Source organism: Pteropus medius, unplaced genomic scaffold, assembly GCF_902729225.1.
Source record: "Pteropus medius unplaced genomic scaffold, Ma_sr-lr_union100, whole genome shotgun sequence".
In the NCBI taxonomy this organism is placed as follows: Eukaryota; Metazoa; Chordata; class Mammalia; order Chiroptera; family Pteropodidae; genus Pteropus; species Pteropus medius.
The window spans coordinates 18,184,672-18,212,420 of NW_024342473.1; the positions used below are offsets into that span (position 1 = coordinate 18,184,672).

General features: G+C 43.2%; 1 protein-coding gene and 1 pseudogene across 4 annotated transcripts in view; both read right to left on the bottom strand.

Annotated features, from left to right (window-relative positions):
* Positions 1–27,749, bottom strand: part of LIPC (lipase C, hepatic type) — a 116,542-nt gene that overhangs the window by 35,626 nt on the left and 53,167 nt on the right. The window lies entirely within an intron of this gene.
* Positions 8,518–8,642, bottom strand: LOC120604692 (uncharacterized; annotated as a pseudogene).

Consider the following 27,749-nt stretch of genomic DNA (forward strand, 5'->3'; position numbering starts at 1 on the left):
GAGAGTCTGCATTATCTCAAGGTGGCAGATCATTCTGAGAATAACTTGCCTAGTGATTGAGAAGCTTTGGATATCCCTAATGAATATAGGCAAAGATTCTCAACAGAATATTAGCAAATCAAATTCAACAGCATATTAAAAGGATCATACACTATGATCAAGTGGGATTTATCCCTGGGATGCAAGGATGGTTCAACATATGCAAATCAATTGATACACCACATTAATAGAAAGAAAGACAAAAATCATATGATCATCTCAATAGACACAAAAAAGCTTTTAAAAGTCAACATCTTTTCATGATAAATGCTCTCAACAGATTGAATATGGAAGAAGCATACCTCAACCTAATAAAGGTGCTGTATTACAACCCACAGCTGACATTATATTCAATGGTGAAAGGCTGAAAGCTCTTTCTCTAAGAGAAGAAACAAGACAAGGATGCCCACTCTCATCGCCCTTATTCAAAATAGTGCTGGAAATCCTAAGCAGAGCAAATAGGCAAGGGAAAAAAAGGCATCCAAATTAGAACAGAAGAAGTTAAATTGTTTCTGTTTGCTGATGACATGATCTTGTATGTAGAAAATCATAGACTTCAGCCAAAAGAACCATTAGAGCTAATAAATGAATTCAGTAAAGTTCTAGGCTACAAAATCAACATACAAACTTTAGCTGCATTTCTACACACTATCAATGAACTATCTGAAAAAGGAATAAAGAAAACAATCTCATTGTTTAATGAAATCCCTATCACAATTCCAATGGCATTTTTCACAGAAATAGAAAAACAATCCTAAAATTTGTATGGAATCACAAAAGACCCCAAATAGCTGAAGGAATCTTGAGAAAGAACAAAGCTGCAGGCATCACACTCCCTAATTTCAAACTATATCACAAAACTATAGTAATTAAAACAGTATGGTATCGGCATAAAAAAAAAGACACATAGATAAACAGAACAGAGTTAAGGGCCCAACAGTAAAGCCATGCATATATGCCTTCACTGACCTTAGACCCAGAGGCCCTTGGCTTCAGCTGTTGAATATGTCAGGGGGTCAAGCTCCTTCACACGGAGTCCTCAGTGACCTAAAAGAGTAAAAGTGACCCCCACAGGGAACTTCCCAAGTAGGCAGCTTTCTCTCAGGCAGACCTGGGTCTGGGGGATGTAAAAGTGCTTTGAGCCATGGAGAGCCCGGTATAAGGAATTCTACACAGGAAGCTGCCTTAGAACTTGGAAACTGGGCAGCGAGGGGTGTGCTGGGACCCAAAGGTGCCCACTTGTCTGGCTTAGCTTCAGAAGGGGTGGAGGAGGTGAAAGAAATCACATGTTTCTCAGTCAGGAATCTTCTGCCCAGGGCCTCTTAGAGGCCTTTCAGAGACTGATGCTTTCCCAGCCAGTCCATCTGGGCTGGTACTCATAGAGTGTTGGGAGCGAAGATATTTTAAATGTGTCAAAAATGACAAATGTTGAAAAGTGCCATTGACATCTCTGGGAACTCACAGTTCACACTGGCAGCAAAGAAGTGCCAAGCTCTTTGGAAGAAATTGAACTTTGGAGAAAATTGGAAAGTCTTCAAAACAGGCAGCTCCTGCTCACGCTCCCAGATGTGGGTGGCAATGAGGTGGGCTCTGCATGCGACAAAGAACAAGGAGATCAGTGAAGACGGTACTGGGGTGTACCAGTGCCTGAGGTCTTGGCAGAGGGAAGAGGCATTCAGAGAGGACAGCAGGAAGGAGCAGGAGCATATCCAAACAGAAGTGGGCAAGCGGGGCCTGAGGCTGGAGTTAGCAGAGCTCACCGCCTGTAGCACTGGGACTGCAAGACTGGCCTGTTAAGTGCTGCCTGCTGATCTGAGCAAGGGCAGCAGCCAGAAGCGTCAGAGGCTGGAGGTGAGCCCAGGCCTTGGCCCAGAGCGAGGCTGGAACAAGGCTCCAGCGTGTCTGGATTTGAAAACACCCCAGGGAATGTTACTAGAATTCAACATCTACCCTGAAGATAATGCATCTTAAGAGGAAGGTGCCTTGGTATTCTGTTTTCACCATAACCTTGTTCTGTATGTAGTGTTACTGGGTCTTTGCTTCTTCAGGGAGATGGTTCACCCTGAAGCTGGGGATAGGGCAGATGAGGTGGGGCCACTCTGGACCATGATCTGCCAGAAGAAGGAGGGTGCAATCACCCACAGGGGTTGGGGTAAGGCCAGTCTTAAGTGAGTCAAGGAAGCCCCCAGGTACTCTCTAGAGAAGACACAACTGCCCCAACTCCCACAGCCAGAAGAAAAAGAGGGAGGAGAGAAATTTCACAGTCATCTCATTGTCAACATCATCATCATCATCATCATCATCATCATCACTATCATCATCATCAATGCTTGGGCTTCTTATATAACCTGTTGAACTCGTCAAGGACTTAACTTTTCTTTCCTTTTCCTTCTTCCAACCAGATTTACCAACTTCCTTAATCTGCTCCCACATCTCTCTTCTTCCAGACATTCACTCATTCCCCCCACCTCCCCAGTCATCTCCCACTCTTCCCTCCTTTTTCTGCCTTCCCTCTGCATCAGCAACTGCAACTCACTGTAGACATAACCAGCTCTACTGCTTCTGGGCAGGATCTGTTCCACCCTTCTCCGTCCACACCCTCCTCATCCCACCAAACATATGTGCTCTTGCAGTTTCCTCTGCCAGTCGTCCTTTCTCCCCTTCCTATACCTCAGCCCTCGACCTGGAAGGAACAAGAATGTGTGCTTTGGGGTTGAGGCTTCAGGAAACTTCTGACAACTGGTCAGACCAGGGGCCCCTCTGTGTGCTCCCAGGCTCCTGTGCACATCTGTGTAATTCTTTGTGTCCTTGCTGATATTACCACTAGGCTCTAAGCTGAACGTGGTCCTAGCATCTGGCACAAGGCTGGCACAGAGGTAGGTTATTTGCTGAATTGGATTAATAGGATCATTTCTTTTTTCTGCTCTTCCTAGGGAAAGAGTTGTCACAATGAGCCAATATTTAGAGGAAGAGAAGGGCAGAGGCAAGGAACTCACACAGTGTCACTTTTAATACCCACAGTCCCCTTCCAGGTGGTCATGAACTATTGGACCACTAGCACAGAAATCTCTACCTCTTCCTCCTAAGAATGAGCTGGGGGAAAAAAAGCACTACCAAGATATGAAGAAAGTTCCAGACATTCTTTGGAATTATGGGTAGTCCTTTGTTTTGTCCTGTCTCAAAGTCCTCCAGACCCCAAATCAGTTTCCTTCACTTTCTCTTCTGTAATTCCTCACTTATTTCAAGTCTTATCATTTAGTTTTTAAAAATTGTCTTCGTGAAGGCTTTTCTGATCCTGAACTGTTTGTCGAGATAGTATCAGGGGTTATGGAAAGAGAAAAGTTTTATGGTCAAATAAATTTGGGAAATGTTGTATTAAGCAACATAATCAGGCTTCTTGATGGCCAGAGATTTTAAGACAGTACTTACTGTGTATTTAATCTCTAGTAGGGGCAAATGATATGCAGTGTTCTTAAACTCAGTTACTTCAGCATAGGCTGTACCTATCCCCCATTTCTATTTGTGGCCAGGCATTTCTGGGACTGATATCTCGGGACACACTTGAGGAAATCCTGTTTCAGGACAGTTTTCCACCACGCCTATATCCTGTGGAGCTGCACTCACCCTCATCTGTGTGTGTCGGTGTCTCAAAGGCTGGTTGGTGCGAGCTGCTCCAGTGAAGGCACGGCTTTATGTGTGAGACACAGGCCTGGACACTTTGAGAGATGCAAGGATCTTCTCAGATGTTTGTTATAGGTGGTGATGCAGGAGAGTGAGAACCACACAACACCCCGCTGCAATCATTGTTACGGCATTCCCATCACCCAGAGATGACCGCTCTCTTAACTTTTTTGTGCATTTCCTGCTAGTCTTTCCTATGTAGATATATGTCATGTAGGATTTTACTTATGGGTTTTCTTCAAACCCAGAGGGTCTGTTGATTAACATTTCTGGAATAAATAGAAATAGAGACACTTTAGAGAATATTTTAGCTGGCTGGGAAATGATTTTTTTTTTTAATAGGCAAATTTAATGGGTTTCAAGTTGTCCTCCTAGGATCTGAAGCCCCCAGAGCTCTGCAGAGGTACTTAGGGGGCTTCTGTAGGGGTAGGGAGATACAGAAGTGGAGAGGGTAGGTTCCTGACCACCTACCTTCATTTCAACCCAAACAAAAGTGCTTTCAGGTTTTAACATTTTCTGCTTGAGATTCTGTTTGTTGGAGGGCTTCAATTGCTGACATATGTTCAAAAACCACAAATCTAGAATAATTACTCATTTAACAGATTAAAACAAGACGAAATAAAAACTGGGGTTCAGACAACTTAAAACACACGTTAATCAATTACATCTGGATACTGGATCTAGAACCTGGGTTTCTTGATGCACCATCAAATCCTTGATCGACACACTTTCACATTTATTTCCTTCTGACTCAGCCAGTTTCTAAAGAGAAGAATAAAAGCTAGCAAGGAACAAATAGCAGCAAAAACACCGTAGTAAATCCACCGAGAAAAGGTTAGGGGAAAGATATGGAGAAATCCCATCTGCTCCTCATTTCATCTGTTTCACTGCCGTTCTTCTGCTCGGCCTTGAAATGTAAAGAAGCGTATGCTAAGAGCAAGAGCTGCTTCTGCCAAGAATAACTCATGAAGAGACACAGTACAGTACCCCAGTCTCCAGTGAAATGAACTGTTTAATCACAATATTCAGCCTATTGATGAAGCACTCTGTAAATAGGAACATCTTCTCAGCAAGTCTCCTGTGGGAATTTAAGAGAAAGAATAATAGAGACTTGGTCTGTTGTGATTTCTGGGGTCAGAGTACCTACAGAGGTGGGGGCCACCTCTGTTCAGTGCAGTGACAAGGTGGCCTGGAGGGGACAACAGAGGGGTTCAGAAGAGCCTCTTTTAATCTTCCACTTTGCCTGGCTGGTTAGAAGTGTGGTTTATTTAATTATAATGATGCTTATACTTACTGTGCACTTCTTGTGCCCTGTGCTGTTCACTAACTTCTCATAAAACACTTTGAGGCAGCCAGAGACGTCCTCGAACTCAGGCAATTTGGTTCCAAAGTTGACATTCTTTTTTTTTTTTTTAAGATGGTGAAGCTTATTCATTTATATGAAGTATAATGCATGCACAGGAAGGTGCACAAATCCTAAATGTATAGCTCCAACAGTTTCTACATATGTTTACAACCAGTGTAGATACCACCCTGAGCAAGACAGAGAACATTTCTATTCCCACATGGTGCTCTTTAACCTGTCTCCAGGCAATGCCACCAAAGATATAACCACTATTCTGATCTCCATCACTAGACATTGGTTCTGCCTGTTCCTGAACTTCATGTAAGTGGACTCATACAGCACGTGTACTTTTGTGCCTGGCTTCTCTCACTCAACAGTATATGAGGTTCTTCTATGTTGTTGCATGTACAGACTGCATCTTAATAACTATGCCATACTGCCTCTTGTCAGGTTAACTAGCTCCATGTTACCTTCTGAAAATGTCTCCTTGGAAAGTGGTTTGGGTTATGCAGAGTTGGCTGAGCCTGAAAGGGTGAAGTGAGAACACAAAAGATTAAGTTCAAGGGATAGTTAAGAAGAGAAATTTGTAGATAACTTCCAGGTGTTGTACAGTTCTCAGTCTCACTGGCATAAGTTCTTCATTTGCTTTTCTCCTTTTACAGAACAAGTTTTGTCACCTCCTCAAACAGGTGGGCAGCATTCTTGGGCATCATTTAGGGCAGTGGTTTTTCAACTGCCCCATTCACCCTCCCCTGCTGGGGGCATTTGACAATATGGTAGCATTTAGAGACATTTTTGGTTGTCAAGACTGGGGGAGGGGGGATACTGGATTCTTGTGGGTGGAGGCCATGAATGCTGCTAAACATCCTACAATGTACAGGACAGCAACCCCAACACCCCAAAGAATTATCCAGCCCAAAATGTCAACGGTACCCCCATTGAGAAGCCCTGATCTAGGGTCAACATGGAATCTGTTCCTTTTTCTGGTACAGGAAGAGAAGAAGCAGGCGGAATAACACGAGCTCTCGATCTAGAGTTAGAAGACCCCTGGAAGTTCAAGGCTCTACTTTGTCACCAGCCAGCTATCTGATCTTATTCAAATCACTTCACCTTTACGAGGTTCTCTTCCCTCATCTTTCTCTGGGAACTGTGCTACCTGCTTCTACTTACAGGCTTGTTGTCAGGATCAAGTGAGAATGTCAATGGAATCGCTTTGAAATGCTTACATGCTATTATTCTATTTGACTGCGATGGCAAATCAAGCTCATATGGGTGTTTTTGTGTCTAATGTCAGTGCAAGAATATTTTCAGCGGGGTTTCTGTTTCCCTGTGTTCAATTTCCAGGGTCATAGCCTCACTCTCACATTTGTGTGGGAAAGGAGCTCACATACAAAGGGTGTTTCCTGCCACTGTGGGCAGGGCTTCAAACAGCCCTGCCATTCTCTGAGGCTGCAATTCTCAACACTGGACTCGCAGTCCAGAAATTCTCGTTTAAATTCTAGCGAAACCTCCAAAGGGGTTCGTTTCATAAAAGCAAGGTATTTTTAATGCTGAATCTTGGACTTGATTCTGTCACATGAGAGGTTGAGGGCTATAGGCCCTCCTGGGTGAGGATATGGAATGTTATGATAAGGCTCAACTGATGGAATATTGTTCAGGTTAGTGTGCTGTGCTATGTCACGCAGAGAGGAGCATAAGTCTCTGTGAGCAAGAGGTAAGAGGTCTGGTGCTGTGCAAAACTTATGCCAAAAATATGTTAGGTATTTATTGAAACCATGGAGACTTTGCTTTGTGAGTAAATAAGAGAATGAGGTGGGATAGTCAACAGTTCTTATTTGAATACGGTGCTGAAGGGAGACTTAGTGTGGTAATGAATAGTGTGGGACATGGATATTTTGACATCATATTGTAATTATTAATAATGTAAGTATTGTTTGGAATCTTAATACAGGGTTGAGGTGAGTTGAATTCTTTCAAGCAAAACATCCCAAATTCTAGTATTCAAAAACATATAGCAGAGTTCTACTTTCAGCCAAGATAGAATAAAAATATTTAGATTGATCTTCTCACCTTAAACAACCTGACAAAATACATGAAACAACAGTTTTCAAACATTGGGCAATAAGTAGCATAAGACAGTGAACTTGAGAGAGGGGAAAAAATGAGGAGAGCTCTACCATCGCCCAGTTTGCAACCTGAAGAGTTTTTAGCCAATTGGCCTCCTCCAGTGGAGGGGGAGACAGGGCTGGGAGTCAGCTCTAAGGCAGCTTGAGCTTACTGAGAAGAATCCTAGAGAGAGACAGCTCTAGATATCTGCAGAGGGTCCCCCTAGAGTCTTCAGCTGATAAAGATGAGCACAGGCATGTGAGGAAGCTATAGGAGGCCAGGGTAAGAATGACCAGAAAAGAGCAAGGGGAACAAATCCCCTGGCACTCGTATAGGGCTGGGAGGAGTTTGTGTTCCCTCCTATAGAGTGAAAACGCCTTGTAAACACAGGATATTGGCTAGAATATGCGAAAGGTTATCACCTCAAGAGTGGGGCACATTAGCCTTAGACTAAAGGTTACTCTGGTCCCACCTAACAAAGCTTTAAAGCAAGCCTCAAAAGGATCAAACTGTTCTCAAGTAATTTAACTGCATCTTAGAATAAAGCTAAAGAATATTTAAGATAATGCAAGACTACCCAGCAGCAAGATAAAATTCATACCGTCTTATATCTAATTGAAAATGATCAGGAATGCAAAGAAGCAGGAAAATACAACCATAATGAAAAAATCAATCAATTGAAACCAATCTAGAAATGATACAGATGATAAAATTAGTAGACAAGGATATCAAAATAGTTGTTATAACTATATTCCATATGTTCAAAAAGGTAGAAGAAAATGTAAGCAATAAGGAAGATACTAAAAAATCAAAATTAAACTTCTAGAGACTGAAAATGTCTGAGATGAACGACACATTGTGTGGGATTAACAACAAATTAGACATTGCAGAAGAACAGATTAGCAATAGAAACTATCCAAAATAAAGCACGCGGAGAAAAAAGACTGAAAATAAATGAACAGAGCATTAGAGAGGTGTGGGCAATTTTAAGCGGCCTCATATTTGTGTAATTGTGCATTCCAAAGGAGAAAAAAGATCCAAGAAGCTCGATGAACCCCAAGGATAAGAGACATGGAAAAACTACACTAAGGCATAGCATAATCAAATTGCTTAAAATCAGTGATAAAGAGGAAAATTTAAAAGCTGCCAGAGTTAAAAATAACATTACATACAAAGGAACACAGATAAGAATTTAACAGATATCTCCCTGGAAACTATGCAAGCGGACAGTGAAGCAACATCTTCTTCTTCTTCTTCTTTTTTTTTTTTTACAGGCAACCATTGATTGACCTAACAGATTGCAAGGACCTTGTCAGCTTACAATCCCTTTTTAAAATTTTTTTTTTACCCTACAGCACCTGCTCTTCCTAGGTGGTCTCCCATCCAAGTACTAACCAGGCCTGACCCTGCTTAACTTCCAAGATCAGATGAGATCAAGATCAAGCTTGTTCAGGGTGGCATGGCTGCAGATGAAGCAACATCTTTAAAGTTCAAACAGAGGTGTGCAGTCAACCCCTTTGCTTTTGGGTCAAATGTAAGTTGGTGGGGGTTAGGACACAAATGTCATCCCTAGAGGCTAGCTCAGAGACAGTAGGAAAGAAAAGCACCCATGGCAAAACTTTGGAGACAGTAAAAGGATCAATGGTTGTCATGGGCTAGGGGGAGGGAAAGATGAGTAGGCAGAGCACAGAAAAATTTAAGGACAGTGAAACTACTCTGTATGATACTATAATGGTGGATACATGTCATCATACATTTGTCAAAACCCCAGAGAATGTACGGCACCAAGACTGAATCCTAATGTAAAGCATGGACTTTGTGTGATGATGATATGTTAATGTAGGATCATTAATAATGGCGAATGTACCATTCTTGTGGAGGATATTGATAGCGGGGGAGGTTATGCGTTTGTAGAGACAGGAAGTACATGGGTACTCTCTGTACTTTCTGCTCAGTTTTGCTGAAACCTAAAAATGCTCTAAAAATAAAGTTTATTCATTTTTTTAAAAAAGCACTGACATGTGGTGGTCAGCTGAAGATATAGCCCAGTGTCCACACTCGTGAGAGATTACGAAGAGAGAAAAGAAAAAGTAATGGAAATTTTACAATGATGCTAAGCTGGTCCTACAAAAAGGGGTTCAAATTCCAGAACACATTAAAAGACATTATTTTCCCTAGAAAAATGTGCTCCTTCTGCTCTATTTCCCCAGCTCAGTCAATGGACACCCCTAAGCTATGAACTTCAGGCAGCGCGAATCCTCCATCTATTTAACCCCATCTCCAGCTGGTTACTAAATCTCACTGATTTTGTCTCCAAAATACTTCTGTTTGCTTTTCTTCTTCTTGTTCTAATTTGGGCCCTCGTCATTTCTCTCGAACTCGCTCTCTGACATGGGGGATGTCATAGTACCCCTCTGGGTCAGAGTTTGCCCCTTTATAAAATAAGAGGATTGATTCATGGTTTCCCAATGTCCTTTCCACTTTTTAAAGTCTGGTTTTCAGATTTTAAGGATACGTATGTGCAGATCTTTATTTCTCATTAATGAAGCTTGATTCCGACGTGGTTATATCTAGAGAGAAGCAGGTTATAAATTATACATGTGCCCTGCACAAAGTTTTTGCTGAATGAATAAATGAGAGAGTTTTAAGCAAAACCCAAACAAAAACAAGCCAACGAAAACAGACTCAAACCCAAATAGTTACATCTTACAGAACAGTCTGTGGTCAGCTTAAAAATGACCCCCACCCCCACCCTAAACTATCCACATCCTAATCCCCAGGACCTGTGAATATGTTTGTTACCTTATATGGCAAAAAAGGATTTTGCAGATGTGATAAAGTTTAAGGATTTTGAGATGGGAAGATTTTCCTGGATTATGTGGTTGGGCCCAATGTCCCTATAAGACAGAGTCAGAGAGTGAGATGGGAAGACTGACGCTGCTGGCTTTCAAGACATTACGTAGGACGGGGCCACGAACCAAGGAAGGCGGGCGGCCTCTAGAAACTGGAAAAGGCAAGGAAATGGATTCTCTCTTCAGAGTCTCTGGAAGAAACAAAGACCTTCTAATGCCTTGATTTTAGGACTTTTGACTTGCAGAACTGTGAGGTAATAACTTGTGTTGTTTTAAATCATTAAATTTGTAGTCATTTGTTACAGAAACAATAGGAAAGTAATACACAGTCCTTGTTTCCCATTAATGTCTTACATTTATTGGGAAAAACATTTAATCTTTCTGAATCACTGTTTTACTTTCAACCAAATAGGATTAAAACTCTCCTAAATGAGGTGAAGGTAAAACGAAATAGTATATAATACTAGTTTAGATAATACAAAATACTAATAATACCAACACTACCACTACTAGTGTTATTTCTAGTGTACAAATGCCTAACAGATGTTATTTCTTTAAAAAATTCAAAACAATCTTACGAAGTAGAGATCATTATCTACCTTGAATAGGTGGAACGCCAAGGCTCAGAAAGGCCCAGCGAGTTCCTCAGGGTCACACAAATAGAGAGTGGAGGAGCTGGAATTCTGTCCCAGGTCTGTCTGACTGTGAACAGGTGCTCTTGCTCATTTTGTGATCTTGGCAATTACAAATTTTATGTAAATGGGGGCCATTATGATGATTATTATTACTGTACCATTCTGTGATTATTCTCTCCTCATGCCTCTTTCCTGTAACAACATCTGATTGCTTCACTCATCATATTCCAGCCTGTCACCAGCTTGTCACAGAGTGATTGAAATGCTACTAATTCAGCATTACGACTTTCCGGCTGGGTGAAGTTGGCAAAGGCTGAGATGTTTGTTTATTTGACAGCAAACAGCTCCGAGGTTTGAAAATCGAAAGGCTCCTCCTACCACGCCCACCCGGGAGAAAGGCAGTTGCATTTGGTGAGGACAGGACTCGACCATTTGTGAGTGGAGATAGGATGCAGATGCTGCTGCTTGGGGATCTCTCCAGACTTCTCAGTTGCACACGAGTGAACCGATGGGGCTTTTCGTAGGGGGCCGTGCCATTTGAGCGCTTTATCTTTTTTTTTTTTTTTTTAATAAAATGAGGCATCTGCTGTTGCAACTTGTTTCCAATCCCCCTCCCCTTCTTTCATTTACCTGCTTCCTCTTCCCCTTCCTTTCCTCACCTTTGATTTCCCCCCATTGTTCTGAGATCTGTTTATTTATTAGAGGTTGGCCGGACTAATGGGAGTTAGGGCCAAAGGGGCTGGCTCTGCCTGAGCTGTGCTTCCCCGAGCCCAGAGGAGCAGTTTACTTTGAAGGTTGTTGAGAATATTTGGATTAATCACATTCGTTCTAATATTTTCCCTCGTTTCTGATCATCAAAGAGCTCAGAAAGGTTTGAGCTGGTACAAAGTTTCTTCTAGTTTGTCCTTGGAAGCAAGTGCCTGGAACAGGGTTGATCTAAAAATGTTTTCTGAGTGGAGCCTCATTAATGGGGCAGGCTGCAAATACACATCAAGGGAGTGTCATCTTTCAAAACAGCCTCTTGGCAGAAAGGGATGTGGAATTTTAGAAAAATTTGAATCTGCTAAGGTTCCATTAAATAAACTTTTTGATTCTAGACTGTGTGGAGTAGAATTTGGGGCCCGGGGGCTGTGAAAAATTGACTGCCTCAGTGACAGGGTGCCTCAGAAAGGTAAGGTGTCCTTTGAGATGAAAGAAATCAGTTTGGAGAACTATTTGTTTGTTTGTTTGTTTGTTTATTTTTGTTTTTCTGTGTTCATGTCTCCTTTTCTATGTACTTTTTTTTTTGGTAGGTGTTTTTGTTTTGCTGTTTAGCTTAGTTTAATGGAGGTGAAAATCTAAACTTTTGTACTGGGATCTGGACCATGTTTGTGGAGTGAGCTTCACTGAAATAGGCCCTCTTTTATGGCTTTCTCACTTAGGATGATTGCAAGCACCTTGAGGTTGGAAATGGGGCGAGGGGCATGATTTAACCTTTCATCTCTGCCCTCACCTTATAGCTCATATTTGGTAACTGACTCTAGATCATGTGCATCTGCTAAGACTTCGACTCCATGACTAGGCCATTTTAAGCTGGAATGGGAAAGGCTCAAGGCTCCATCTGCTTTCTTAAAAGACTGTTGGATCTAGAGAAGTCTCTTGTGGCCTTCGATCCCTGTGCCTTTTCCAAGCAGTCTGGCTGACTCAGCTTCCTCAGATCACACAACTTTCTTCCTGACATCTCACCTGAGTCAAAGACTCTGTTCGTATTTTTCACATCTGTCTCTGTCTCTGACTTGGATAGCCTTTTCTCTCTTAAAAAGCAAAATAAACAAACTAAAAAACCTAAACCAAGTTCTTGCTGAGTTTCAGGACAGCCTCTGAGTTTGCACCTGCCTGGCACAGGTTATCAGAAACTGGACTAAAGGATATAAATGAGGATTTCTATTCATCCCACCGATACCCTTAGCATAGTCATTTCTGCAGACTTTGAGGTTTCTAGAAAAGGAGACATGGTCCCAGGCCTCGTCATCCAGTGACCTTATGAACATTGCCAAATCATGTAACCTCCTCAGAGCCTCAAATTCCTCATTCATGAAGTGAGTGATAATGCCAAAGTGAACAGGGTCCTTGTATTCTCTCGGATGTGTCCAGATTTCTTGCCAAGGCAGGGTCAAGTTGGAACACAGAAAAATAATGAGAAAAGCTAGTTTATTGAGTGCCACTCACGTGCCAAGCATTTTATTAATGCTCCAACAATGCCTTGATTCATTCTAATATATATATATTCTTTTCTCTTTCTCTTTCTTCCTTCCTTTCTTTCCTTCCTTCCTTCCTTCCTTCCTTCCTTCCTTCCTATTCCTTCCTTCCTTCCTTCCTTCTTCCTTCCTTCCTTCCTTCCTTCCTTCCCTCTCTCACTCCTCTCTCATCCTCTCTCTTTTCTTTCTTTCTTTTTTCTTTCTTTCATAACAAACATTTTCTTTCTTTCTTTCTTTCTTTCTTTCTTTCTTTCTTTCTCTCTAGAACTTACTCTGTTTTAAGCTAGATGCTAGGAATAAAACAAGAAACGAGCTAGACAAAGTTAGTGCTCACAGACCTATAATAGTGCTTTATATTAAATAAGAAGTTTGTAAAATCTTTAGCACAGTGCCTGGCATATGAAGGGTTCAGTTTTCTATTATTTTATATGGTTGTAGATTAAAGAAGTTAATGTAATTTTCTACAGTTGGGACAGTGAGGAGATTAAGGGAAATATGTGAGAATTTATCCTTCTCTATGAGAATGCTGCTGGAAAAGACAATCTTTCTTATGAAAGCTGTTCCCTCTGCTATGAAAAGCCTGCCCAAGCTACAGATAAGACGTGGGCTGGGCCTGCGGAGGGAATGTGTGATGATGGTTCAAAGGGAGGCTCCTGTTTTGCTCCCCAAATGTCTCTCACAGCTTGGTACTCGTACGCTATGGGCACATCATTGTGCTGCTTGGCGGCTGGTTATTTGGCTGGAAGGAAAATTAAAGGTGCCAGCAAGGCCTCTGGTTAGGAAGCTGTAGAAGATTGTGAGCCAAAGCGAAGGTGCCTGTCTTCCGTACGGCACGTCTGTGCTGTTTCACAGAGGCAGGCCTAGGTTAGATGACAGAGATAGAATGAAGCGCCCATTCATTTGAGGCCACTGAGGGCCAGGCACTTGGCAAAGTAATGCTGTTCAATCCCTCCATAAATTTCTTTTATGGGAGGTGTTAGCACCCCACTTTAACAGATGGAAGTGCAGAGGCTCAAAGACTTGCTCATTATCCCATGGCCAGTTAGTGGGAGAGTAAGGATTTGAACTCAGGCTGGCCTGAGTGCAATATAGTCCTAGAGGGTCAAGCTAGGTATCTGAATGCAAGTAAACCAACAGAGAAGGCCAGTTTATCATGGGAAATTAACTAGTTATCAGGATACAGGTGAATTGTAGGTTAATTTACTTCTTAGCTCTTGTAAGTCTCCTGACCTAAACCATCCATTAGTTTGAAGAAATTTATGGCATTTCTGCAAAATGTATGGTTGTAAGGGACACAAAAATAAGGGCACAGGAGAATAAAATGCTCAAGCTAGAGAGGGCAGAGAAGTGGGGTTTGCCTCATCTGAATTGGGTATTCATTTCCCCTATGGTTATTTACTATTGAATTTCTTTGTGGGCAGTGCTGTCAATGGGCTTCGCTTTTATCAGAGTAATTAGACTATATTGGACTCCACATACTCATCAGGATGAACTGTGATAAATGTTTTTTTAAAAATTTCAAATTATTATTATTATAATGTTTGCTATGTGTCAGATTAGCTATGTGTTGGACAGACTTGTGGCCTTATGATACTGTCATGACATCTAGGCAGGTGGGGACTTTATCGCCAGTGATAAAGTCCTCATAAACGCAGGTGCTCTTTCCCATCCCAGGGCCTTTTGCTGGAATGTTCTTTGAAGCGCTGGCTTCTCTTCAACTTCACTTCCTCAGGAAGGCCTTTTTTGACCCTTCTATGTAAATTAGGTTGTTTTGTTGTTCCTATTATAGCTTATTGTTTCTTAACATTTCCAGGACCTGGAATGATTTTATGTTTCCCTCCCTTGCTTATTACACTGTTTCGTTGACTCTAACATGCCATGGCTAGTATGATACACCATTGTTTTATATATCACTAAAAAGAAAAAAGAAAGCTACAAATTAAACTGTGATGTGATACCTTAATGATAGTCCTGTGCCAAGCAGAAATTGGTTACAGCAGTCTCTCATTGCTTTGAGATTTCTTTGATCTATTTTAAGGGTTTAGCAGTTTCTCTTCTGTCAGTTGCTTTCCTTAGAATGTGATGATGGGCAACCCTTTGCACATACAACAGTAAAACACGACTTCATATATTGTGATTACCTTTTCATAAACACTTGTTTGTTATTTTGTAACAAATTATGGGATGGCAGTCATTTCTCCACTGATTAATATCAAGTTTATGCCTTACCACCATCTCCATGCCTTTTTGCATGCAAATCATAGATTGGTCTTTTTAAAAACACTTTTACTGGCAATTAAGCTTGACCCATGCAGTCCCAGCCATGCATATAACTCAATTGAAGTATACGAGCTCTTCTGAGCAACCTCACAACATGTCCTGGCCCAAAGCATTTATAAGATATATTCCAATTTCATAGATATTTTAAATATGAAGAAATGTATGCCTTAGAATTGATGAAATAAAATACCTGTTTCTCTACCATGGAACTGAGTCCTTGTCACTTTTTTCTGCCACTGTGTGCCTAGCATCTACACAATGTTGGCATAAAGAAGGTATTAATAAAAATGTATCAAATGAATGGAGGAATTAATATAATTGTGTACTTGTATATTTTTGTTAACTATGAAACTGATTGAAGATTTATGGAAATAAAATGGTATATAAATAGCTTCTGCTATTTTTAAAAACTTTTTTGTTCTGAATTTATTTCATCGGTAATACCAATTACAAGGACTAAAATTTGACTGGTAGATATAATGGTAGATGCCCATTGATAGAATTCTCATTATCATATTTTGAAATACTTTTTGTATAACACTTGTCAGTTTCCAAACTTAGACATGCTATCACTGGATTTTAAAGTTACTGGCAAATTGCCCTTTCTGCATTCCAGAATTCAAGAAGCTGAAATTTGTCCTAGGGTCTGCTCTTTTTTTATTTTGGGGTGGACCACTTTAGTGAACTCTTTTGGTTATCCAAGTAAGGCAAGTACCCATAATTTTGGGGGTAGACAAGGAAGCCCTGATTCAAAGAAGTAATTCAAACATAGGCATATCGCATGATCTGCATGCAAATGAATGATCACATTCCATTTATACGCTTGATAATGAGCCAAGTTAAGTCACTTTGGCTTATATTTATTTCATTTTTTTTTTAGAGAGAGAAAAAAGAAAGACATATTTTTCCCTTTTAGTTAGAAAGACACCTGAGTAGATAAGAGAAAGAAGCAATTCCAGACAGCCTAGCCATTGTGAAAACTAATCTCATTTCTGAGCTGATCGCTGCAGGTAAACGTGCTGGTGTTTGCCTGGTTGGCTCTGCATACCTGTAGCCTCTTCCCTAAGCAGGAGGTGGGGGGTGGAGGGAGCCAGTAGGACTTGGGAGTGGGAAAACAGAGCCAGCTTTGAGCAGAGCACAATCTGAGCCTTTGTCTCCTGGGAGAACACTAGTGCTTTATTGTAGGGACCTCTCAGTAGTTGGTATCATCTGGAGAAAGAAAATATTGACGTCCGTATGGGTTTCTCAAGCTAGAGGTCTGGATTTAGAACTGTGGGCAGAGATGACTGGGAATAAAGGGAGAATGGGCACAGGGGCCTGGACCCCCTTTGCTGTGCCTTCTCCTCAGCCCCTATGCTGCTGGAGGGCCTAGACTCTTCAGCTGTGACTGTCACTGGAACAGCCGATCAACTGTCTTCCGTGGAATCGGGCCCTGCCAGCAGTGGCAGAAGAACTGATGTCAACATGCCAGTCCAAAGCAGGCTGGGTGTGGCTTCTATTTCTGGGCTCCAGCATAGCTGTGGTTTTACAGATCAATGGAGGCAGCAAAATGACACCCTTGTTCTCAGCGATGCATGGCAGTGTGGCTGTCATCTTCTAGGATGGTCTTTACTCTCCTGGGCTAAAGAGAGCCCAGTTGTAAAGCACAGATGCTGGAGGAGTCCCACAAATGTGTTTGTATGAGACTAGAACAGGGCAGATAGGTACTATAGACGGGTCTAAGCACAGCCTTGGCAGGGCGTATCCCACGAGGACAAGGTGGAGGGAGGCAGATTGTGGTCAAGGCAGGTGCCATCCCCTCTAAGGAAGCCCTTCCAGGTTGGCTGGGTAATGAAGAGATTCCAAGCAGTTGGGTTCTTCCACCAGAGGCCTGGGAGGGCCGGCCAAAGGAGGCAACGGCTGTTTTCCTGTGAGTAGGAAGCTCAAGGGACTACGTAGTGCTGGTTCCCCCAGAACTGACCGATGGCCTGCAGCCCTGAGAATGCAATCCAAAGTCTCAGGAATGGAAGAGGATAGTCAGTGTTGGAGATGATGGTTTTGGCCTTGGAATGTTGGTGTGGTGAGAATTGGTTTTAGAGATGGATATTTAGTAATTTAAGCTTTTTCCAAAGAGAGTGACTTAAGAGTGAGGGGTCTGAAAACCATGTTGCTCAAGGGATATTTAGCCAAAGAAGAGAAAGGTTGGTGTGGGGCTGGGTGGAGCATGAAAGAAATGGATCTTGATATAATGAAGGGAGGAATAGTCTAACAGCAGCAGGTTAGATCATCCGAACGGCCTATCTTCATACTCATGAAATGTTTGTGCCACCTCAAAGAGATCACGTCTCACTGGGCCAACTGTCCAATAAAAGTAGCTATTGAGCTATGCGAGTTCTGTTCTAAACAGTTTTTTTTGTATGTTAAATCATTTAATCCTTACAACACTATGAAGTCCATCAAGCTTTCATTATTCCACCTTTTAAAGATGAGGAAACTGAGGCTCGGAGATGATATAACTTGCTTGAGGCCACATGGCTAGTGAGTAGTGGGGCTGGGAACAAATGCGGTAGGCTCCTGTCACTACGTGGGCCCATGTCTGCTCCCTGCCAGCTCCACCTCTAGCCAGCACTGGATAGCTTTATGGCCTCTCTACCACCTTCGGTTCCTGCCTGTTTATGGACTGTTGGCCTTTGTCAGTGCCGTCACATTGAGTTTCAGATGGCCCAGAAAAGTGGGGATCTCCAATGCTTAGGATCCAGGGAATTTGTATTCTCTTTGCCCTAGAGTTTACCCCAGTTTCTATGTGACTCAGGATTTGAAGTCTGATATGACTGAAAATAATTGACCTTGTGAGTTCTAGACTTCCTCTGGCTGTGCCTCATGTCCCCAGTGCCACTCCCATAAGAACTGGGAGATCATTTCTTTGCTACCAGAAGCACAACAGGCCATATAAACCAGAGTACAGCTTGCCCAGCTCTGTGGTGCTGATACCGGGGCCATCTGGATGCACATGCACTGGACAGAGCCTAGAGGTCCGTTGGTGTGCTGCCTGCTGGTGGCGAGAACACTGGTGTTTGATGGTGGCGTGTTATTTTCGTCTCGTTGTTGATGATAATGGTAGAAATGTCCCCTCCCCTTTTTTGTGATATATTTGAGATTGCTGGGAGAAGGAGAAAAAGAGGAAGAGAAATCCAAATTTGTTCTTAACCAAAAAACTAGAAAATGAGTTGTTAAAAGTGATGAGACCAGGCCGTCCAGGGCCTCTGGACGATGGACAGAAGAGTGCAGTCCTTAGACTAGGCTCTGATGTGCCTTTGCCTGTCGAATGCTGTCTCTGACCACCTGACAGTCCCCTTCTACACATGAGTGAGGCGGGGGGGAGTGCTGACCTCTAGAGATAGAAATGGATAAAATTAGAATTTCTTTGCAGCTTTGGCTTGAAGAATTGCCTGCTTGAGATCCAGAAGCCTTCTCTTTTCTGAAAGATCTAAAGGTGGCCATGTGGTATAACAAAGAAAAATTTAGAAGGGACAGCTCTCATCATTTCTGCCCCAGAGTTTCTGACAATGGCATATTTAGTTTCCTGTGCTCTGAGAGGTCACTGCCCCCCAGGGGCTGGAATGACCCCTACACTACAAAGGAGATGTTTATGCTGGGGCCTGGGTTTTCAGCTGAGTTTAGATGGAGCTCAGTCACTCCAGCTAGGACACCACATGGCCCCGCACTCTGTCTGAAGAAGATTTCTAACTAGGGTATGGAGTCCTGTAGTAAATAGGATTTTCCGAGAATTTCTTTTCTTCTTTCCACTTGGAAATTATGTCCGGTCAGATCTAGAAAGAGATCATGGTTTTATAGTCTGGTTTTCTCATGAAAATGCTCACCTAAGGAAACAGGACTGGGGAAATTGTGTGTGCGTGCAGCGCAAAAGGCAGTAAAAGGCAGGTATGTGTGTGTGTGTGTGTGTGAGAGTAGAGATATGTGCTGTGTGTGTGTAGCGTGTGTGTGTGAAGTCTATCCTGAGTTTTCCCTGTGGTGTGGGTCCTAGTGCCTGGAGAGTCACAGGCTGGGGAAAAGCTGTCTGACATGCAGCTTTGCCATGGCTTCTGCTTCTGCTCTCTCTGCTCAGGTAACTTGCTCTCAGGTGCTTGCTCTGTGCTTGGTCCCTGGCAGGTGAGGGGCCTCATGGAGACAGGAGTCGATAGAAGCTTGGGCAGAGCTGTACTGTCATTCCGGGAGCTGCATTGCCATTAAGGCCTCTGCCCTCTGCCTTTGGTGGGCACCTCGGGGCTGGGCCCTGCTCCTCACCCGGCTCTGGGCTGAGCAGGTGGATTGGAAGCCTGACTCGCTGGTGGCAAGAAACACCCGAGGTGGTGCTGGTTTGAATGGCAGATAGAGTGATGTTGTGAGCCAGGACCAGATGTGAGACTCCACCCATGCAAACAAAGCCCTTGCTTCCTGGTATCCTGCCAAAGATCCTTGGTGTCTGTAGAGCCCTGGGCTGCCCCTAAAGTCCTAACACAAACCACCTCTCCCGACTCCTTCTAGTCTGCGACCCTGGCCTCTGCCTTCCTCTTCCAGCCTCTGAATGGACAGCAGGCAAATTCTGTGACAGATTCTGACCAGAGTTTAAGGGACACACTGAGTTCTCTTATCTCAGGGGAAAAAAAAGTCCCGATTCTACCACTTAACAGGCTGTGTGACTCTGAGCACATTAGTTAACTTTTCTGAACCTCAGTTCCCTCACTTTTATCATGGGACTAGTAATCTTTTCCTTATTCAATTATGAGGATTAAAAGAGATTATCTATCTGTATTAATAGATAATTAATTGTACCTCACAGAGTTGTTATAAAGATACTAGTTAATGTTTATAAACTGCCTATATAAATGATTTATAATGTTTATATACCATCTTCAATGATGCCTGGCACATATAATGGAAATGTTTGTTTAAAAGAAAAAAGAAAGGCCAAGTGAAGTGTTTCAGCACCTTATGGCTCATTAAATGCTTTTTGAAAGATTAGGAAAGATCTACAGGCTGAGGATTTTTTGAGATGATAGTGACCATGTCTTATTCATCTTTATGTCCCCAAAGCCCAATATGCTGTCTGGTATATCGGAACACCCCAAAAGTTGCTTATTGAATACGTAGTAGATGAATGAATATGCTCTACTCATTTTATACCTTCTCTTCAGCATTGAAAGTCTTACTTTTAGAAAGTTTACTTCTGATTTTGGAACATGTGCCCTTGTGCCCACACATTAGTGACTTAGAGCTAACTACTTTGACATTTGTAACCTCAGAGCAAGAGCAATGACAAGCTGAACGTCATTTTGGGAGAAATAACACTTTTTCAAAAGAGGGAGGGATTTACGTGGAACTGAACATAAAATTTACAAACTGGGTAATGATGCACCACAAACGTTTCTTTCTTTTAATGGAACACATACTTAGCACCTACTATGTGCCAGATACTGTTGAGGATATGTAGACGAGTAAGTTGCAAGCCTATCACCCAATTGCACACATTCTGGTAGGGAGGGTGGGTCCCGTGCGTAAAGGGCAGTGTAGGAGTGCAGAAACACGACAGGAGAGGTGCAAACAGTATTGTGGGGCTTCCGAGGAGGGAAAGGCTGATGGTTTCTGAATGGGGTTGGGGCACTGGAGGAACAGCAGAGAGAGAACGAGAATGTATTCTGGAGCATCAGCTCCTGCTTGCTGCATGCCAGGAGTTGCACTGTCACTAAGGTCCAGGCAAGTTTCCTACTCACTGGCCTTGCCTTTCAGTTACCTAGCCAGGCCTGAGGTCCAGCCTGAAGCATCTTCAGGTACTGCCTCTTTCTTGGCCCACACATCTCAAGGGTCCCATTAAATTCTAGTTTATGCAGGAGGGTGGCTGAGCTGGGATTTTACTGCCACCCCTAACACCAAGAGATATAACACATGTCTGGTTTGTCATTTCATCCTTAAATTTCCCTACGTATCCAGGTTATAGAAACTTCCCAAAGGTTAGAGATCCAGAGGCTGTAAGACTGCACTGATGTCTGTACTCAGAATATAGTGTTGGAGCCAGATGAATTGATTTAAGCTTAGAAAGAAGTTTTGGGTTTGCTTATTCTAAAAAATCATGGTAGGGTAATTTTCTCATGAGGAAAATGGCTTTGTGGAGAGTTTTAAAACTGGTATTGTAAAAACTGGTAAATATATTCATGGCAATTTAGTGTACACTTTCTTCTTGTGATTAGACGCAATCAGATGTCACATCCCAGTTCAACCAGCATGAGTGAAAGTTCCTATAAAAGCTGAAGCTAATTAAGGTCCCTTCTTTTTACCTCCCCACCCCCTGTCACCAGCTACGATTTCTTTGTTCACTGACACAGATGTTAAAAATAAATTGAAAATATTTCTGAATTCTTTGTCATTTTGGGAGAAGATCTGTCATCTTCTGTCACCAAAGAGATACTAGAGTGTAGAATTGAAAAAAAAATTTAAAAACTTTAGACAAAAAATAGTAAGAATGGCCTCCTGGTAATGATTACACTGGGACAAGGTAGATGCACTTGAATATACATATGCTGAGCTGCTTCCAGTCTTTTCCAGAAAGAGTCTGGGTATAAAGGTGAAAATACCAATTAGGAAGCTACTGCAGTGGTCTAGGGGAGATAATACAGGCCCTGATGAGTGTGTGGCTGAAGAGACATAAAGGAGGGAGATCTACAGGAGGCATTTTGAGGTGTAATCAATAGGATTCAGAGGCTGATAACTAAGGGGCGAAGGATGGAAAAAGACCGAAGGTCCTGAGTGGCATATCTAATACAGTTTTTCCATATCCTTGTGGAAAGATAGGAGAAATATGGACTGGCTACCAGAATGGTTAGGTTGATGGAGAACTGCCTGGACCGACGTGCCCAACGTACCATTGAATGAATTGGTGGGTCTTCGAAAGGAGGGTTCCTGTGCGTCAATCCTTGGCTTTGTCTTAGCAATCTTATCCTTGATTTGCATAATAATATAGAGTATAAATTCATCAAATTTCTGATGTCAAAAAGGTAGAAGTGATATCAGAAACAAAATCCAAAGTAAATTTCACGGGGGTCGGAGAAAGAGAGAGAAATTAAAGTGAAGGATAAAATTGAACAGCAGGTTGGTTACACTTGGTACCTAAGCCCAACTACTCCAAAAAAGGACAGTGAGCTGTGGCTTAGCACATGTGGAAAGACCCATGGGTTTGATTCTAATTTTCAACAGGAGTAAATACTGTACAGTGTCTTCTCCCAACCCTCGTGTGACCGTAGACTGCACTGTCTAAAGCATGTGTTTTGGAAAAGGGAGGTGACAGTACTCAATTCTGTGTTGGTTAAGTGACAATGGGACATCGCATCTGGTTGTAGACATTTAATCTAAAAGTGTCACGAAGAAGCCAGAGCATGTTCAGAGGAGAGCAAACACGATCATGAAGAGACTAGAAATAGTCCCCCACCCAAGCATGATCAACACCACGTCCCTAGTGCTTACATCTCACTCAGCCATTGCCACAACTTGTGAAGCAGACATCATCATTTCCGTTTTACATAGGAGGAAATTTGCCAGTTTGCATGAGAGAGAACTGATACCCCAAACCATGCTCTTTTCACTCTTCTTGACTGCCAGAGGAACTGTTGGGGGATCTAGGGAATCCTCAAGTTTTGGTTAGAAAGCAGACCTGGCCACCAGCCCTGTCCCTGAGGTTTAATCACCACGCCTCCTCATTATTCTCCTCTCCCTACTCCAGCTAGATCCTACTTCTGCATGTCTGGTACTGAATCAGATCTCCCTGACCCATCACCCTGACATCACCTCACTTGAGAAGGGCTGCTGCCTAGAAGACCTTTAGTCACATCCTAATCACCCCAGAACACAGCTGACCTGAAACATCTGTTACCCATCCTTGCTCAGGCCAGGGCTGTGCAGTTATGATAATTCAGTCTATCTAAAGAAAAACAGCTTTGGGGTGGTTCATGGGTTGGGCAGGCAAAGCTGGGGCCTAAATGAGAAACGGAAGTTATCCAGAGAGACACAGAAGACCAGAATCCCCCAGAGGGCTTGTTAAAGCACAGCTTGTTGGGCCCACCCTCAGAGTGTCTAGTTCAGTAGGTCTCAGGCAGGGCTGAGAATTTACATTGCCGTCAAGTTTCTAGGGGCTGCTGCTTCTGGTTTGAAGACCGTACTTTGAGAACCACTTTGAGTCCATACATTCTCAACAGGGTGACATTGCCCCCAAGAGGGTGAAAAGTGGTTCTTGGGGATGCAACAAAAAGATCGTATATTTTTTTATTATAAAGCCAATATGCATGCAGTGTATAAAACAAGGGCATAGCTGAGTAACAAGATGTCAACTTTGAGAACCACAGGATTAGCTGATAGAGGACACCATCGGTTCTTTTTGGTTCAATGACAGAAGAATTATTAAAGCCTGCCTGAGGGAAACACAACTCTTCCCTGTCCTGTTACCCACTGACTCCTAGTTAATTATAATCATAATCAGGATCCATTGTTGTCAATCTTTACTGTTATGTGAAAGGTATGCAGGGCTCTTTGAAGATCACTGTGGGCAGGAAGAGCCAGGTTCTGTGGGCCCTGAATTGCAGATACAATTTGGGGTCCTCTATGGAATACAAAATCATGAGCACACAATTGGCTAGGGGGCTTTGGAAGGGGCACACAATTGGCTAGAGGGCTTGTGCAGGTGAGGGGTCTTGAAACTTGAAATCCATCTGCTGTATGACAGGTCAACACAGTGGAGGACCCAGTGGGCAGTGACAGTACTGCAAGTCGTGGCGGAATAAAGACTGCAGCCAGGTAGGGCTGAGCTACCTACCACCAGCCAGGAGCGCGAAGAGGGTGGGGCGCGCCAGCTCCGGTGATGGAGGCACTTGTGCAGTCGGAGCATGGAGTGGGGAGGGCGTCGCCCTGATGAGGAGCCTGGGAAGATCATCCTGTGGGAAGTGTCATTTGGGTTTGGGAAGAGGCACACCTATAGAGAAGGCGGGGAACTCCAGTGGCATGGGTGCTGGGGAGATTTATGAGCAACATACAAGGACGTTTCTATTCGACGGTTTCTAGGTATTTTTTTTGGTGCTCACCCTACCTCATTGAGAACACAGAGAAGCACTGCTCTCCTCTGGTTGGCCATGGAGACTTATTTTCCACAAAAGACAGAAGCTGCATTTCCCAAAGTCTCTGGGCTCAGAGACTCCCTCTCTTTGCCCAGTAACCATGGGCAGATTTCCTCCTTCCCCCTCTACTACAGAGAATTAGCAGCTGCTGACAGACTGCCTCGCAGTGGCAGGCGGGGTAGGGGGAGTGGTGCATCGCCTGCCAACTCTGACAGGGGAGCCATTTGTCATTGGTCGGGAGCTGAAGCATGAACAGCACTTGGATATTTGGATTTACAGCCCACTGGCCAGCCCTTCTCTGTAGCTTGGCTGCCTTGGAATGAGAGCTGTCTATTATGTCTTCTCCAGTGGCAGCTGTAAGGACTGCAATTTTCCCAATGGACACCTCTAAGGAACCTGTTATTTGTAAAAAGGGCATTTGTACCTCGCTGGCTCTATCACATCCATCAATCAGGACTTATTTTACTAGGGGGAAATTTCTGTAGCATGGCTGGGTTCTCTCCTTAATGCACTTGGTTAGTATTGGTCCAAATTATTGCTGGAGCATAATTAAGGGATTCAGAGTTAGTCTTCTCTCTGGAAGGAAATGCAAAAATTGATTTCAAACAGTCGATATTCTTATTTTATGAACAGAAGTCTTGATTTATAGCATTTGACTTCCTTTGTCCACAAAAGAAGCCTGATATTTTTTTCTGTCATTCTCTCTCTTCCCTCCTTTCTTCCCTTCTCCCTCCCTCCCCTACCCTTCCCACCCTTTCTCATTTGGTGAGCTTTTACTTCATGCCCAGTACTTTGTTGGGCACCGGAACCAAGGGTGAATAAGACAAGGTGTTCACCTGTAGATGACTGCATGCAAATGAACAGGAGGAAAGAGCCTCATAGGGAATTGGCGAGTCCCATAGAGAGGGTTTCTTAGCTTCAAAACTACTGGTATTTAGGGCCAGATAATTGTGTTTTGTTTTTTTTTTTTTGATGGTGGCGGGGGGTGGGGGAAACTGTCTTATGAATTGCAGGACATTAAGCAGCATCCCTGGTCTCTACCCACTAGGTGCTATTAGCGCCTTCTTCCCCAGCTGTGACAACAAAATGTCCCCAGACAATACCAAATGTCCCAGAGGGTGAAAATCGCCCCAGTTGAGGACCACTGGGAACCACTGCCCTAGGCTAAACCGACAGGACAGAGCTCCTGTCCTAGCTCCCACAGTGAGCTGCGATCAGAAGCAACTAACTTAATCTCTTCAGGCTTCTCTTATCTTATTTGCAAAATGAGAGTTGAGAAAACTTTCTTTCTAAATCCAATGAGTATCTGCAAAGTTTGGATTTGTCTGTTATAACATATTGGATCATATGCTCTCGAAAGGTAGGGATAGAGTTTATACTTCACCATATGCCTAAAGTGCTTAGGACAGAAGCCTGTAATCAATTAACAAATACTTACTGATACTGACTGTGTGTGAAATAAATAGGACCTGTGATCAAGAAGTTTACATTCTCTGTAGAGAAAGAAGTCAGTTTCAAGAAAGCTGATCCTAGACTACTCGTGTTTGAATCCTGGCTCTGCCTCGCACAAGCTGGGTGACTTTTAATAAGTTACTTACCCTTTCTGAGCATTAGTTTCCTCATCTGTAAAATGGCGATGATGATAGTTATGACTTTGTGACTGTTGTGAAGTTTCAATGAGGTAGAACAGTGCCTGGCACACAGTGAGTGCTCAGTAAGGATTAACTATGGTTGTTGTGAAGATGAGGCTGAATTACTAGGACAAAGTCGTGATGGTTCCAGACCCAGTGTGTGACACACACAGGTGAATCCTGCTAGTTCAGAAGGAAAGAAAGATCCATAAGGAGAGAAATAGGACTATGAGGAATACTTCAGAAGGTTTCGTGTACTTTGTTTTTGGTAGGGGGCTGTAGGGCAGGGGAAGGTAACAGGCTCAGAAGTGCTCAGCGAATAACAGGAAGAATGACCAAGTCTTAGATAATCAGATCTAAAATGCTCATAGCAGTGAAGTGACCTGCCTAAGGCCACATACCATAGACAAGGATCAGAGCGGGGTCAGCACTCGAATTTCTTGACGCCTATCCAGACTCCTATCATTGTCTGACCAACACTGTGGGAGTTCTAGAAAGAAGCATTTTCTAGTGAGAAAGTTCTCGGTGTCCTTCATGCCTAGAGTTAAACCAAATCTTGTCTTGAGAGCTCTTACGGCAGGGCAAGGGATAGGGAACGGGACAATGGCTGGATGGGCCTCAGTCAGAATCGAGGACATCAGAACTGGGTAGTGTCCTATAAAGGCAGAGAGTGATGAGCTGATGCTTACTTTCATCTTGTCTATTAAATAGAAAAACCAGGGCTGCTAAATGAGATGAGGGAGGACATTTAAATAAAGAGAACAGATCATTTCCAAGCAAGAACCAGCAAGAACTTCAGGCTCCTTGTTTACATTCAGGTGAAAGGCTAGTTATAAATCAGTCCTAACGGATCATTGAATAGGTTCTACCCAAGCTGTATTTTGCAACACTTCATTATCTGACATTGGGTATTGGAAATCTGAAATGCACGCTGTCTCTCATTTACACATGTGGATCAGGCCCGAGAGCTCAACAGAGTAGGAGTCCCCAGAACTGTGTGCCATAGCTACTGCTAATGACAATCGAAATACTTGCTGCCTTACAGAACACTTCACTTTGTTCAATGTGCTTTCATGGACATCATTGATCCCTGGTGACTCTATTCCCCTCATTTTATATAAGTGCAAATTGAGGCTGAGTGGGGTTAACTGACCTGCCCAAAGGAGTATGGCTGCGATCTAGACACCTGCACCTGTGGACCTTGCCATGCTCTGTATCCTGCTGGGGTAGCCAGCCTTTGAGAAGGCTTCAGAGGTCCCCATCTTCTAGTATGGACACCGTTGTGTGGCCCCCTCCCACATAGTACCAGGGTTGGCCTGTGTGGCCAATAACATACAGCAGGAGTGATGATATCTCACTGCTGAGATTAGATTGTAAAAGCCTGGGTCCTCTGTCTTGGATTCTCTTTCTCTCTCCCTGACCTCTTGCTTTGGGGGATGCCAGTGCCACGTCACGAGCAGCTCTGTCGAGAGGCCCTCATGGCAGGGAATGGACACTTCTGCCAAACGGCCAGCAAGGAACTGAGGCCTGCCAATAACCCTTGCACCCCAGTTGAGTCTTGAGGTGATGACAGCCCCCACTGACTTGCAACCTCATAAAAGACTCTGAGTTAGAACCATCCAACTAAACTGCTACCAGTAACCGTGAGATAGTGTTTTTTGTTATAGGCTGCTAGATTTTGGAGGTAATTTGTTAAACGGCAACACATATACCCTCTGACCTAAGAGGTCAGATGACCTCCTCCAGAGCCCCTTCACCCACATCTCAAAACATCTTCTCCCCTGGGTTGTTCCAGGAACAAAACTCCAC